This window comes from Leguminivora glycinivorella, chromosome 9, assembly GCF_023078275.1.
Source record: "Leguminivora glycinivorella isolate SPB_JAAS2020 chromosome 9, LegGlyc_1.1, whole genome shotgun sequence".
Classification (NCBI taxonomy): domain Eukaryota; kingdom Metazoa; phylum Arthropoda; class Insecta; order Lepidoptera; family Tortricidae; genus Leguminivora; species Leguminivora glycinivorella.
The window spans coordinates 8245032-8256170 of NC_062979.1; the positions used below are offsets into that span (position 1 = coordinate 8245032).

An 11139-nucleotide genomic window follows, 5' to 3' on the forward strand; every position below is an offset into this window, starting at 1 on the left:
CTCGCTATAGTGAGGGAAAAGTTTTGTGTTACACTCGGGTGCAAATGTATTTTACTTCTCGTGTGTTAAAAAACTCGCAAGTTCAGGATTCTATTCTCGAACCACTCGCTTCGCTCGTGGTTCAACTATAGAATCCTTTCACTTGCTCGTTTTTCAATTCCACACTCGGCGTTAAAATACAACTTTGCACCCTTGTATAACAAATAACTATAAATCCTAGTAAACGCTACATAATGACATCAGTGTTTGCGGTTCGGACAAATTCAATGAAACTTTATAGCTACTTCATCAACCCACGCAAATACTTCGCAACACTTTACTACCTTATTCCTATGCAACAAAAGCGATGTATGTATAGTTATTTTCGGCGCTGACCGGACAGTCCCCGTGGACCATTAACTCTGTGGACAGGGCATAAGTGCGTGTCGAATCTCATTAGTTTCGCGGTTTTATCCCTGTGGATAAAAGCTTTATCAAAGTGTGATACAATATTCTTCAATAGGGAAAATCCACGTTATAAGTGACCACTCACTTCACGTCATACAATGCTGAAATCGCGAAACAATGGCTGTTTTTTTGCGATTTCAAAACTATCCACCAAACTTTTTTCCGAAAACCAATTTTTTTTTCGAGATTTCTGCATTGAATTTTTAACTTTGATTAGCAGAAATGAATGCAATCGATGCCACTAGACTTAGAATAAATTTAAAAGTTGAAAATGTCGCCTTAGATGAGACTTGAACTCACTTACTTAGAATTAGCCTTATTAAAGTTGAGTCAGTGACAGTGACGTTTTCGCTATCGAGTTACGTATTTTAAAACATTGAGAACTCATGGTTGCTTTATGCACTTTTTTGTTTCAGAAGTTAGTGTGTCAATGCAAAAACTGAAGTAATTATTCCATTATCTATACTTATATTTTTTCAATGTAAGTATACTAATTTTCATAATCTTAACAATATATCCAGAGAACTATAACCACGGTATAAGTTATAGGGTAAACTCGCCTCATTCGGTGACACGCCTAATTCGGTGAAACAACCAAAAATCGTCTTTCGGAATAGTGCTTCAAAGCTTGTATCACCGAATTAGGCGTGTCACCGAATGAGGCGAGTTTACCCTACGCACATTTAAGTATGATATTTTGGTTACAGATTTTAACCTTGTGATATGAAACAGAACCTGGCAACCGAATCGGTAAAAATCTACGTTTAAAACTTTAAGAACCTATCTAGAAAATATCGTAAAATTATAAAATAAACGTTTTCTACAAAATACACATCGCAAAATTATAAACATAATCTCCTTTACTGTCCCACTGCTGGGCAAAGGCTGTATTTTTTTTACTCGAACACAAGCTATTATAATTTTAATTGAATTTCCTGCTGTTATACTTTATCTGACACGAGGCTAGCTGACATAAGATACAACCACGAGCGTTCATTTAATTAATCGGATGCCATAATTATTAATTAAAATTTGTCGCGTATGATTTTTCACCCAGTATAGGTACTCATGGAACTTTGCGAGTACACCTCAACCCAATTAAAAATTACGAATACGGAAAAAACGACACGTGTAAGAGCAATTTATTAAACCTACACGTGGAGTATGCTTATTACATTCTTTCATTTATTTTCGAATGTCTTTAAAGGCCAGAAATATATTTATTTACCTACTTTATTGTCATTATTGCCTTTTTGTTGGTTATCTTTAGAGGCGTATATCTACATATGTTTTTGAAATGTTGGCTTTATAAATATGTACCTATGTGTAAAGTCAACTGTGTCAATTTACAAAGGCTTACAAGAGTAAATAAATAAAATCAAAATATCACTGTAATTAACTGAGGGTTTGTAAAAAAAAATGGTAGCACTTTAATTTATTTCTTGTAAGTAAGTAAATATAATTGCGTAAACGTCAAAACTACAAGGTATTTCGCAATTGTTGTGCCCACTGAATCTGTAATGCTAATGATTCCACATAGAAATACAAAACGCGGTAACCTCATTCAGAGCGAATGGAGACCCGTATCTCTTCATTCACCCATTCACTTGTCCTCCCACTCAACATTTTTCAAACGACGAAGATAATAAACGCATAATAAAAGCAGATTAAACACAACACTCGGGGATCGGCCTTCCAATTTTCTACGTCGCATCACCCTTTGTTGATCCACGAATACTAGGCGTTATTAAATTCTGCTTAACCCCCAGATATCTCATTAAAACTTTGACATCTCGGGACAGAATACACCAAATTGAAATTGGACTCATGCGCTCGTGTCATTCGTTCATTCATGGCTGTATTTGAATCACGAGCTATTTTGGATGAATGACGAATGTTTCATTCAGCGGAGGGCCAATACTCAAATATGTGGTAATGACGTATTGAGAATTACTGGGAAATAAATTACATTCACGCTTTATCCAAAAGACCCGTGAATGATGAATGATGAAACACCACCACATAGAGTACCTAGATAAATAAAGGAATGAATGAACAAATGAACGAATAGAAAAATATTATAATCCTTTGGTTAACGTTGCTATTGGCTATTTGAACATGTGGAAAAATATTGTAAAACTTGTATAATTTGTGAAACCTACATTCCACCATTAGGAGCGATATCTAGCACAATGCTGACCGCCTCCTTTGCAGTAACGCATATGAGATCATTCGTCCATCTAGTTTGTGGTCGTTCTACACTGTCTTTTCCTATCTGGGGCCACTACTCTAGGACCATAATAATATGCTAGGTATAGTCAACCAATAGGCTACTTGACCCTTTTCTAAAGTCTGTCTTATATGATTAAGTACCTACTGTCCAATTAACTGAAATAAAATATTGTCATATTTTATTATGATTTAAAATTTGCAAAAAATATTTTTAAAGTATACTTTTACGTAATCAGGCGAAAACAACACAGTCATGTTAATCTATAGATTATCTGTGCATTAGGTCATTCTATTCGAAAATAACATTTTCTGACTTTTTAAGTATGAAGGCATAAAGTTCAATATGTCAGTGATTGTTTTGACATGCAGTAAGGTTCGAATTCGATGACAGCACTACGTCGCTGACAGCGTTTTCGGTGGCCAAAATAAATTAAAAATTACACACATTTTTAATCGAAAATACGTAGTCATCATACACTTTTAATACCCAAAATCTATAAATATTGTTTTTTTATGTCAAATACTACAGAAGACAATCATTTATTGTGCCAAATTCGATATGGGTCTAGTAGCCTATTGGAACCCTAGACCACTGTAGAACTATGTCACAGTGACGTCAGTGATTTTATAAATCAGATTGTAAGAAATCTATTATTGCTTGTCCTTTTCACATGGTTGTAGAGTGGCCTAGGGTTCCAATTGGTTGACTGTACAGTCGCATATTTATAGCATTGTAATAAGGTGAAAAAGTGGATACATCGCTTTGTAGTTGACTGTACTTTTGAAAAACTTAAACATTATTATACACTTAATCTTAGATTTATTTAAATATTACACATCTCACCACTGCCGTGCGTAATTGCGTATACGAACTCGTCAATTGTATTTGAATCCCGTTCGGATTTCTTTGATAACTTATCCCTGAATAGCACCCATTCACTGTAATATAATACATCCAGGGAAGAATGCGAAGCCATGGATGTGTTAGCGGATTGGATGGTGACATTTGAAAACCCTTTGCCTCTCGAGTTATGGGAAGGATAACCGAAGCTGTTTCTATTGCTATGTCACGTTTTTCGGTATTAAGTTATTCAAAAGGTATCTTGACAAGAAGCTAAGTTCTAATATTGCTATGCGTTTTTAGGGTTCCGTACCATAAAGGTACAAAAGGAACCCTTATGGTGTCGCTCTGTCCGTCTGTCTGTCTGTCACATTACTACATATCTCAAGAACTGCTTACGCTATCGATTTGAAATTTGGAATAGTTATGAACATTATTAACATCTACAAATTGGATATGGTTTTTTTTTTAATTTATTAATATTGATCGTAGAAAAGGGCTAAAATGAAAGGGGGGCAAACTGTAAATGTTAAGTTACTAGGTCAAGTGGGGTATCGTTAGAAAGAGCTCAAATTGCACATATCAAAACTATTTTTTATAATTTTTTTGAAAATAATTTTGAATGAAAATGTAAAAAATACCGTTACGTAGAATATTGTCCAATATTATGTATTTTGACGACCGGCCGGCCTAAGTATTTAGTCGGTAGTCTGTGACCTTAGTAACATCAAAGAGGATCGAGTATTATGACTGTCATCTCTTGACACAGGCTTAAAGCTTTTGAACCTCAGTTTTAACAATTTGGCCCATATTCTTAGCTTGATATGTGTTAAAATGTCAAATATTAAAATTAGCGCCATCTAACCGAGCGTCCCCCAAAGGTGTAACGCCATCTAGGCCACCGAACCTTTTTCTGTATGGTACCGAAGTACGTTTTCTTCTTAGACTTTATCTGTCTATACGGAGTTACATATGTCTTTGGTATCATGTAATGAACACTGTTCGTGAGTTATTGATGTGATGACGTCTACGTCTTTATGTATTATGTATAAGTAGGTATACTAATATTACCAATACTGGAAGATTAATTAAGTTTGGGACTGTCGATCTATATTACGGTCAGCTACATAAATGTCTTTTGTTTATACACCTGTATTAATTTTGAACCTTCTTTCCCAGTAATAAGTTTCGATATGTATAGATATTTATAGATCGTACTATAGATCATACTAGTTTTACGAAAGCGACTGCCAAAATACTATTAAAGTATACTTTTACGTAATCAGGCGAAAACAACACATTCCTAGATTATCTGTGTATCAGGTCTTCCTATTCGAAAACAACATTTTCTGACTTTTTAAGTATGAAGGCATGAAGTTCAATATGTCAGTGATTGTTTTGACATGCAGTAAGGTTTGAATTCGATGACGTCACTACATCGCTGACAGCGTTTTTGGAGGGCATAATAAATAAAAAATTACACACATTTTTAATCGAAAATACGTAGTCATCATACGCTTTTAATACCCAAAATCTATAAATATTGTTATTTTATGTCAAGTACAAAGTTAAAATCGATACGTATTTTTGCACTTGACTGTACTACAGAAGACAATCATTTATTGAGCCAAATTCGATATGAGTCTATTAGCCTATTGGCACGACAGAGGCAGACTGCGTTTTGATTGGCATCTAGCCTCAACGATTGTCATTTCGGCTAGGCTGATAGGCTAGACCCGCTAGGCTAGACTGGTCGTCAAGAAAAAGACGTGTGATCTATGTCGCAGCGACATACTGTCGCGCCAATTATGCTCTAGGCACGCAGCAGGGTATGTTCGCCCTGCAGGGTTAGCACATGATTGGCGCGAGAGTATGTCGCCGCGAGATAGGTAAATCACACGTCTTCTTCTAATTGTATTAATGACATAAGGACGGGTAGCCTATCTCGCAGCGACACACTCTCGTTCCGAACGCTTCGTTTGTGGAGGCTTAAATTTGTACTAGGTATAATTGATTTTATATCATTACCAATGCAACGCGAAAACAGCGAATTATTTCGATGATTTATAAATACAACAATCGACCGCCCAACCGAAAATCAACTGAGGATTACGAATTAATTAAATTCTGCATCGCAATTGCAATTGCTTCATTAATAAAATAAATTATTTAACACCTGAGTATTAAATTTGTCAATACCTACCTACAGGTACTTACGTGATTCTATTTTGTATGGGAAGGAGTGAACAGGGTGAAAAACTGTACAAGCATTTATTTTATTAAAAATGGGTGTATAATTTACGTTCATTTACCTACATAAGTATATGTATCTATCAGCAGCGGCTGATCCATACAAGTCGATTCCCACAGGCTTGCCTAAAATTGATTACTAGTAAAGTACCTAATGTATATAAAAGTAGGTTTCTTTTTGCTCAGTGTTGCCTAGTAGAAATTTTCACCAGCCGCCACTGGTATGTATACTAATCTATACGTATCAAAATGGTGGCACAATGAATATAATGACGGTTTGTAGGTATGTCATACCATATTTATAACAGATGGCTCGCTTCATGCTTATCCAGTCATTCATGAACTCTTATTCATATTCATTTATCTTATACCGGCCTATTCCCACTTTCCGTTAAAAGTTTCAGAGAACACATATAGTTACGTCGTTTTCTCAGCAGCAAGATAATAAATAATGTACATACATCGAGAATCTAGCCATTAACCCAGCCAGCGATAATTTACAGTATGTTCGAGCAGGGCTTTCTTAGGTGGCTACCTTATAGGATACTAATATCACCTGCTCCTAAATAGTATACCTCCATAACATTTATAGACCCAATGCCCCGAAATCTACAACTCAACGTCTAGCCCTCATTAAAAAGGTTGAGTACATATATATGTTCGTAACTTTTACAGGCCAAAATTTTAAGGAATTAAGATAAGGGCCAGATTTCCGCCAAACATGTTTTTTTACTATAATGCTGGCCAAATCACACATCAGTATTTTAGAGAACCAGTGGTGGGCCGGATAGAAACCTTTCGTCACGTACTTTGCCCACCACTTCTCTAAACTATTGCGAGTCAGAAGTCAGATTCCCACTGGTCGACTGAAGCGAAATCTGATTGTAATATATGTAATCTAAGTGTTGGGAACATAGAGCCAGCTAGTTCCGGTGTGAGACCAAAGTCATGGCCGTGGACTAATGAACAATTGGTATGTAAGTACATATCATATACTACAACAAAACACTTCAGGCATATTCAAATTGATCGCGTGACATCATCAGAAATATCAGAATAATATTTGAAACATGTTTAATTTTGTGCGTCTCGACACTCTCGACCGCACCATCCCATTCAGATTTAAATTTTAAGAAAAAGTTACCTATGAGGCCAGAGAACGGAGAAGAGACACGGCGATGTTTATAGTTACTCGCCCAGCGGTGAGCTATCAAAATCGCCGTGTCTATTTTATGTACACGGGAGTGTTTATCTTTTGTTCGTTTTTATGGCTCTTAGCTTACTAGCTCGCGGTGGGACCAGTGCCTTCAGGCGGTCGATGGCTGTGTATGCTCCCTATGTTTTTTTTTAAATTATTTCTGTATTACCCATATATGTACTATGTACCTATTCACGATTCACGGTAAATGTTTGTGAGCAGGGATACACATGAAGCCGACCTTGCAAAAACAATGAGTGTCGCGGGAAAATCATTTACACTCGTAATTGTAGAGGAAAATTACCTACGATACAAGCAGATATTATCTACTAGCATTGTGACAATATAGCACACACATTTCCAGCTCTTCCAATGTAGATCTTAGACAACTCTTTATTGGCACACCTCAGCAAAAGATACAGAAAAAAGTAACAGTGGAGACAAAACAAATGATTATAAATAGAGGCAGACAACAGGCGGTCTTATCGCTAAAGAGCGATCTCTACCAGACAACCTTTGGGTTTGGGTTGGTTATGTATTTGTAATCCTTCCATATTGTCCCACTGCTGAGCAAACCATTCTTATTTTTATTATTCCACGTATCCTTGGAAGTCTTCCACCAGTCCGTGTTAAAGGCATCAAATTTGTCCAGCCATGTCTAACGTGGTCTGCCTCTAAGCCTTGTAATTTGTGGCGCCCAACGGTGGCTATTTTTGCCCACAGGACACCCGGCACACGACAGACGTGTCCTGCCTCCCACTTCAGCCTGGCGGCAATATTCGCTATATCTGCTATGCCAGTTATGGATCGTAGTATTGTACTTTTATGTGATCCTATGAAACTGCCTTTATGGATATTCTACAGTCAACCAATTTGATTCCTAGGCGACTAGAGAATAGATAACCATATTAATGTGTCTATCAATGTGTTTATCTACGGATACAGTCCTTATTGAGTGATGTATGTAGGTATGTCATATATACGCGCCTACTGTAGGGTATCTCTCTTATTCCTCCTAATCTTATCCCACGTTATGTGGTCGGTACAACATGTCTTCCTCTTCCATTCTCCTCTATCATTTGTCATCTCAACACGCATCTTCTTTCTTATGTCCTCACAATTTCACACAATCCATCCATCGTTGTTTGGGTTTACCTCTCCCTCTCCATCCATCAACATTCACCTCCAACATTCTTTTGCCTATATGACATTCATCCCTCCTCATTCCATGACCGTACCACGCCAACCTGCCACTCCTCATCTTTTTTCTACTGTAGGGTACCTAATATATTATGTATATCAATAGGCGACAATAGTATGTATGTCAATAGGCGACAGTACCTAGGAATGTAATTTTTTACATTAGTTAGAATTTTATACTTTTCAGCAAAACTGATAATTACTGTCGTCAAATGAATAAATCCCAAACGTTTTACCCTAACAAACAGGAAAGCGTTGCTCCCTTGGATTTAAAGGATTAACAATTTCATTAATGAAACAAACCATTTTTCATCTCCAAATCTCCACTAACCGAATCCGACTAACGTCAGTTATCAAGATAAATGCGATACCTCCGAGAGAATTAATCGTTCCCCGACAGAACGAAACCGTCCACCCTAATTAGGAGTGTCTTTCAAGCCTTTAACACTTAAAAGCACAATAAATACGAAGACCAGCGCTCAAATAAGACTAAAACGCGGTTTTATACTCTTTCCTTCGCCCTTAACGTGAAAAATCTGTCAAGTAGATGAAACCACATCGGCATTAAACACTTAAAAGCTCCGTAGGCCCGTTTCATATCACTTACAGACCCTGTAAAGCTACATTAAAGGCGTATCTTACAGTTGTAAGATATATACTAGTAAATGAAGGTTGTATGGTGGTCTCACCTATTTCGCCGCACATGGTCGCAAGTAGCCGGGCCCCAGAGCAGCCGCGGCCACAGACATCCTGGAATCACGCGTTGCTCATTTCACTCACACTGTTGTTCACCCCACGTTCGCACTGATAGGCGGTCTTCCATTCACTGAGTGAAAGCCCGGGCGGCGGTCCAGCGCGCATGCTCGGACGTGCGTCGCCATATTGTTTAAAAACGGAATAAAAACCTTCACATGTATGGGAGTTGTGACGTTTTGGAGTGTGTCAGGGAGGCTGCGGTCTCACTAGCTCCCTCTGGTTAAAACACGCATGGTAGAGGTCACAAGGTCGCGATAACCTGAACGATAAACATGATGGTAGCTGATAACTTTGACAGCTGAAAAGTATCCTGTAACTATTGTGAAGTATAACAACTTACTATTCTGTCGGAGGGGAAGGTTTGTAGAGGCATAGTTGCGTCGGTTGTTATAGGCTCATGTTTGCTACCGCTAACAGGCAATATAATCGTTTGTAAGCGTGCGCCGATTCTGAAATTGAATGGATTCAATAGGCCTAACCGTTTCAATTGTTAAAACGTTTAAGAGAGATTTGTGACTGAAATATGAAATATTGTTTTGCGGTAAAAATTAATATAATTTAGGCGTCGCAGTCTGTAGGTATAGATACTTACAATATACGACGAAAGACTACTTATCTAATGTTAACCTACTTATATTTTGTACCTGTCTAAATAATGTACCTACTCGTATGGTTTTCACGGCTGTTTTTCCTGGGAAAAATATTTAGCTACAAATGGTCCTTAGAAATTAGTATATTTTGTTTCCGTAGTAAGGATAAGTCAAAAAAGCGCAGGTGGCCTAGCGATAAGAGCGTGCGACTTTCAATCCTAAGGTCGCGGGTTCAAACCCCGGCTCGTCCTAGTGAGTTTAAGGAACAGTCGCTTTTCGGTGAATGAAAACATCGTGAGGAAACCGGACTAATCCCAGGCCTTCGGGTTGGAAGGTCAGATGGTAGTCTCTTTCGTAAAACTAGTGCCTACGCCAAGTCTTGGGATTAGTTGTCAAAGCCGACCCCAGTCTCCCATGAGCCGTGGCTAATTCCGGAATAACAAGGAGCATGATGATGACTTGATGAGTAGGTAAGGATGAGTCATGGTATTAGCACACCTCGGACACTGGCGGTCAAATATATGAAAGAGGCGCGTTCCTAGCACACAGTCTAAGGTCGTGTAGGTGAACGCGTACTATGCTTGTATGAGTGACATATGACAGATTGACTGTTCGCGTTTTTGACAGGCGGTAACTGTGAGGTAACTGATAGGGGGTGGGCGGCACTTTCAGCGGGGAGCGGGAGTGGCCATACTGTACGATAGTACTCTTTATTATACTGTGGTATTAGTTCGGGCCGGGGCCGGGCCTGCGCTGCTGAGACTCCTGAGAGTCCCCAGCCGGCCCCGTTTTTTTTAAATTATTATTTAGGCATTTACAGACTAGCCAAGGTGAAGACGTGGCCAACGATGGAGCGTGGTCGCCCAGAAGATGCCTATTCACCCTTGATTTGAAGGTTGCTGGCTCATATGAGCTGGGAAATGGAGAAGCAAGGAATTCCATTCCATGCGTGTGAGAAAAAAAAAGCAAAGTGCTATAACATTTTATACATTATCTAATAAAGTTTCAGAGTGTAAAATGTGATACTGTCCTCTGTTCTGCGCTTATTTATTGCAAGCACGAGGCGTAGAGAATTTTAATATGAATTCTGCGCCTGATGCACAATTGCACATGTGTTTCTCATAGGATTACATCCGAACTTTAAAATAATGCTACGGATATGTCATTATCAAATATTTTTATTATATAAATTAATAGTTTAAAAAACACTATAAAACACGCTTTTATATATGCATGTAAAAGCCAGAAATAAATTATGGATCGTTCAAGTTGTCTCTATTTCTGGGATGAAGTTTAAAAACTATGTGCTTTTAATTACAATAATTTGATTGTAAAAGCGTGGGGCGCTGGAACCATGACCAGATATATGTGACACCCACCGTTGTGACACCTACGTTGGTACCCTGGCAGGCAAGTATGGCCACGTGATAAACGATATAACGTAAGGCCGTCCTTTTCGCACTATCTGTAAGTGCGATGGGGACGCAACGATGCGATAAAGTTTATCCAACTAGTGTGCTAACCCCCGCTGGTCTAGCTTTTCACACGTATACAGTACTCGGTGATAATGATAATGATTGCACATTGGTTTTTCATCTACGTACGTTGTCTTTTTCTTGTTTATA

At 38.1% G+C, this 11139-nt stretch overlaps 1 protein-coding gene across 1 annotated transcript in view; it reads right to left on the reverse strand.

Moving 5' to 3' along the window:
- LOC125229304 (muscarinic acetylcholine receptor DM1) overlaps positions 1 to 8958 on the reverse strand; it is a 166796-nt gene extending 157838 nt beyond the window's left edge. The window contains exon 1 of the mRNA XM_048134105.1: positions 8858 to 8958. The gene's annotated coding sequence lies outside the window, so the exon portion shown is untranslated. The remainder of the gene's footprint in view (positions 1 to 8857) is intronic.
- Positions 8959 to 11139: the final 2181 nt, after the last annotated feature.